The following is a 4,747-nucleotide window of genomic DNA, read 5'->3' as shown; positions in this document are numbered from 1 at the left end:
GGTCGTGTGGACTCTGAAGTGGCGAAGAAATTTGTTCTCTTGGGAACAAGAAAAAGTCGATGCTCTTCTTATCTCTTTAAAGGATATCAGGCTATTACAGGACACTGATGATGGGTGGCTTTAGACTCATGACAAAGGTGGACTTTATTCAGTTAGAAATACCTATAACATTCTTCTTAATGAAGATAATTCCTGTGACTTTGGGTTCTATAAAAGAGTTTGGGCTTGTAATGTCCATTTGAAATTGAGATGCTTTGTGTGGAGACTGTCCTTTGATGGAGTGTCGACTAGGTTGAATCTAGTTAGGCATGGAGTCCTTGAAGTTGAAGGTCTATCAGGATGTGTCTTTTGTGGCTTGTTGGAAGAATCTGTTGATCATTTGTTCTTCTCTTGTCCCTTCTCTTATGGTGTTTGGCAAACAATCTACTCATGGTTCGGGCTTCGTTCAACTTTCTCAAATGGTGTTAGGACTAACTTCCTATCTCATTGGTGCTCTTTGCGATTGGGTAAGAACTACTATCAACAGTGGATATCTATTTGGTTTGTCACTCCGTGGTCCATTTGGTTGACTAAAAATAATGTTATCTTTGAACATTTCTCTTGTCACCTTGATGAAGTAATTTTTTCTATTCAACTTCACTCTTGGAACCTTCTTTCTGCTAGCTTTTCTTCTTTTCCTTTCACTTTTTTGGATTGGGTTTAGAGCCCTTTAATCTATCTTAATTAGTCTGTGTAATGTTATAGTGGATAGAAGCATCATTTGTTCTCCTAATTCTTGTTTTTTAATACATTATAATTGCTGATAAAAAAAGAACCAAAATGAATTACTTATTAGGTTTTAAAATTATTAACATATGAATCTAGGTTAGATGTTATCTTTTTCAATAATAATGTTCAATAAAATAATAAAGGTTTAAGTTGAATTAAAAATGAAATATAATTCATTTATTGTTTTTTATCTTTTTTTTAAATATAAAATACATAGGTTGTAACTTGACGATGCATATTAATATTTTTTCAAGGATCATCATCATAATTTAATACTGTCTCTCAATATAGTTTTTTTGTCATATTCATATTTGATTTTTATATTATTTATATATAGTGACATATTACTCCATTCTATATTTTATAAATTGTTAAGTGAGGATCACCTATGAGAGGACATGTAAACAAAAGCAGAGAAGAACAACCCATTACCTAATAACCTATGATATAAGTTTTTATATTTTTTTGTCTGCAAAAAAATAATTTTATTAAAATTTTATCAATGGTACAAAAGAAGTATAAAAAGACGAGTTGAAATTATAAGATTGTAGTTAAGATAATTAGATGACACAGGATTAGTATCCAGTAAGAAATTGTTGATGATGCTTTCTTCCTATTAATTTATAGCCAAGATTTTACCTTCACTAATTCGATGATTCCTGGCGGAGACAACTTATTTAATTTGAAGATGACATCATTTCAGACTAACCAAATAGACCATGTTGTTACTAGCCAAATGATGCTAACCCTTACAAGGCAAAAGAACAATCAGCAACACACTACAATATAGGACCAAGGGTCCACACATCAATTTGTAAACATAAACGGGTTCTAACAAAACATAAAAATCAAGACTAAGACATAATTTGAATTATATCCAAAGTTTGAAAATAACTAAACTCCTTAGAACTAAAAAGAACATCATTTCTAGTTAACCAAATAGACCAAATACTCCCAAACCAAAGCATAGAACACAACTTTATGACTTTTGGTCTATTACATGATATGTTTCTTCTACTTTCATGCAAGCACGCTATTTCTAGAAAGGATAACATATGGTGTAACAAACGTCCTATATTATGTAATACTTGCATATATGTTTAGATTGATAAAATACAATGTCATGGATACGTGATAGCTATGTCTCCACTCAACTTTATATTCATGAATTACTTTATGCTAAGTGCTCCATGGTGCCACACTAATTTCTTCTCAACTACGTAGAGTCCTTATTACTGTCCTTGTTCTCCAAATATTCCTTTAAAGCCTACCCTACCCATTTTTTGTTATGCAAACCTGATTGGTCTTATTCCAATTCCTACGCATTTCGTTGAGAAATGCTTGGAACCAATGCTTCCACTTCAAGATGATCAAACCATGCATAGTAACTAAAAGGGTATTTTAGTAAATGAATGATGATACTTTTACATGTTCTTGAGTATAGAAGATGAAAGATGAGATACACGGATGATAGAAATCATTCAAATATTAAGAAAAATATCGATTTTTTAACAATGTATTAATTAATGTGATTAAGGCATGATCAATAGAAATCATAAAAGGTTGATAAAAAACTAGACATCATAAAATTATGTTCAATCTCTAAACATGGTAACTCATTAAAATAATAATCATAAGATAAAAATGGCATTATTAAGCACACAAAAACACCATGTGTGTATATGAAATTTCAACAAAATGTGGCAGACAATGGTCTTATTCAAATTACTCCATAACACACGGCACAACTAAATCCCATTATAAGGTGTCTTATTCAAATCAATCATCATCAATATGAACATGCAATTTCATTTTAACATTGATGAATGAAAAGCTTAGAAAGAGGAAGGCATGGAAGTTACTATACACGTATACAGTTTACAATAAAAAATGAGTTTATATAAACTAAATATACTTTTTTCTTAAGACTAAAAGATCCAACTAGGACATTCCCATTTCTTAAGTGAGATTTGATGAATGAAAAACCATTCTTTATAACAAGCCACACCTTATGATTTGTCTTGCATGCATATGTATTATCCTCAACTTTTTCCTAATGCTCTCTCTATATAAATGCCTTCACACATGGACGTAAATCCAAGCCAAAACTCTCCTTCAATTCAACACAAACATGAACAACTTTCCCTATTTTGGTAAGTATTCACATCATCATCTTCCTATTTTTCACCTCAAAAAATTCTTCAACTTTCATGTCAAGAACCCTTTTGTAATTGAACTTTGTTATTTCATAATCCTTTCTCTTTTTGGTTACTTGGGTCTCAAGTTCTCAAAGCCTAGAACCCATGTTAGTCCCAAGGACCTTGATTTGTTTTACACCTCAGTTTCTGCCTCCACTGTTTCTAGCATGGCAGCATTAGAAATGGAGATTTTCTCTAATTTTCAACTCATTCTTCTTACCTTTCTTATGTTAGCAGGAGGAGAAGCCTATATTTCTATGCTAGAACTTGTAATTGCTACACAAAAGTTTAAAAGAAACAAATCAAGCTCTAGTACTCTTGCAATGGAGCAAAAGCCCATTCAGATTGAGATTGATTTAGTTTCTATAGAAAATAACAAGCATAGTCATGAGTGTAACATTGATCATGTTCCAAATCTCATGGTAGGGTCCTTTAATGATAGAGATATGAGACTTAAGTATAACTCTCTTAAGTATTTGCTATATGTTATTATAGGTTACCTTGTGGTGGTTCATTTTCTAGGGTCTAGTTTGGTATCTTTGTACATAAGCTTTATACCAAGTGCAAGAGAAATACTAAAAAACAAAGGCATTAAAATACAAACATTCTCATTCTTCATCATAGTTTCATCTTTTGCTAATTGTGGTTTTGTCCCAACCAATGAAAACATGATAGTTTTCAAGAACAATTCAGGTCTCCTACTTCTTATTATCCCACATATCCTTCTAGGTAACACACTTTATGTACCATGTTTGAGGCTTGTGATATGGCTTATGAAGAAAGTTACTAGAAGAGATGAATTCTCTTACTTGCTTAACAATTCAAAAGAAGTTGGTTATGATCATTTGCTCCCTTCTTCACATCATTGTTGGCTATTGGTTGTTACTGTTTTGGGGTTCAATTTGATACAATTTGTAATGTTTTGCTCAATGGAGTGGAACTCCAAAAATATGGAGGGTTTAAATATCTATCAGAAAGTGGTTGCTTCTATGTTTCAAGTTATAAATTCTAGACATTCTGGTGAAAGTGTTTTCGATTTCTCATCCATTTCTTCAGCCATATTGGTGCTCTTCATTGTCATGATGTAAGTTACTCACTTTCTATGTTATATATAAATAGGCATGTGCTTCATCAGCCATTAGAAATGATAGAAATTACTGCATGTTCTTTGAATATAATTAATGCATGTTTTGGAATAGTTTTTTATCATTAATATGCATTTTGAACAAATATATTCATAGATGATAGATATGATTCTTCTCCCGTTGTAAATAGTAAGCTACTCTTCTTTTTTGTGCATAAATTCCCACTTCCATGGAACTAGAATATATTTATGGATATGATTTCAAACTGTGGAACCAATAAGATTTTTATAAATTGTCTTGAATTTTTTCCGTTATATTAAAAATAAAATTGATAGCACAGCTTTATGAGATCCAAAATCTCAAATGATAATAACTTGTCATTCAAGAATCATAAAACTATGAACATGAGACTACTGTTTTGGTTGAAATTTAATGTAATATTATTGTTCTATTTTTTCTCTAACAGGTATCTTCCACCAAACATTGTTTTTTTACCTGCATGGGACCACAGAAATGAAACCAAAGACAACAAAAGAAGCTTAATGGAGTGTCTTATCTTCTCTCAACTCTCTTATTTGGTCATTTTTATTATTCTTATTTGCATCACTGAGAGCAAAAGCTTAATAAAGGATCCCCTCAACTTCAATGTCTTCAACATTACCATAGAAGTCATCAGGCACGTTAACTCTCCTTTTT

General features: G+C 31.5%; 1 pseudogene; it reads left to right on the top strand.

Moving 5' to 3' along the window:
- LOC109351105 overlaps window positions 2,836-4,747 on the top strand; it is a 2,553-nt pseudogene continuing 641 nt past the window's right edge.

This window comes from Lupinus angustifolius, chromosome LG06 (assembly GCF_001865875.1).
Source record: "Lupinus angustifolius cultivar Tanjil chromosome LG06, LupAngTanjil_v1.0, whole genome shotgun sequence".
In the NCBI taxonomy this organism is placed as follows: domain Eukaryota; kingdom Viridiplantae; phylum Streptophyta; class Magnoliopsida; order Fabales; family Fabaceae; genus Lupinus; species Lupinus angustifolius.
The sequence above is the reverse complement of the archived record's forward strand: the minus strand, read 5'-3'. Positions and strand labels throughout refer to the sequence as shown.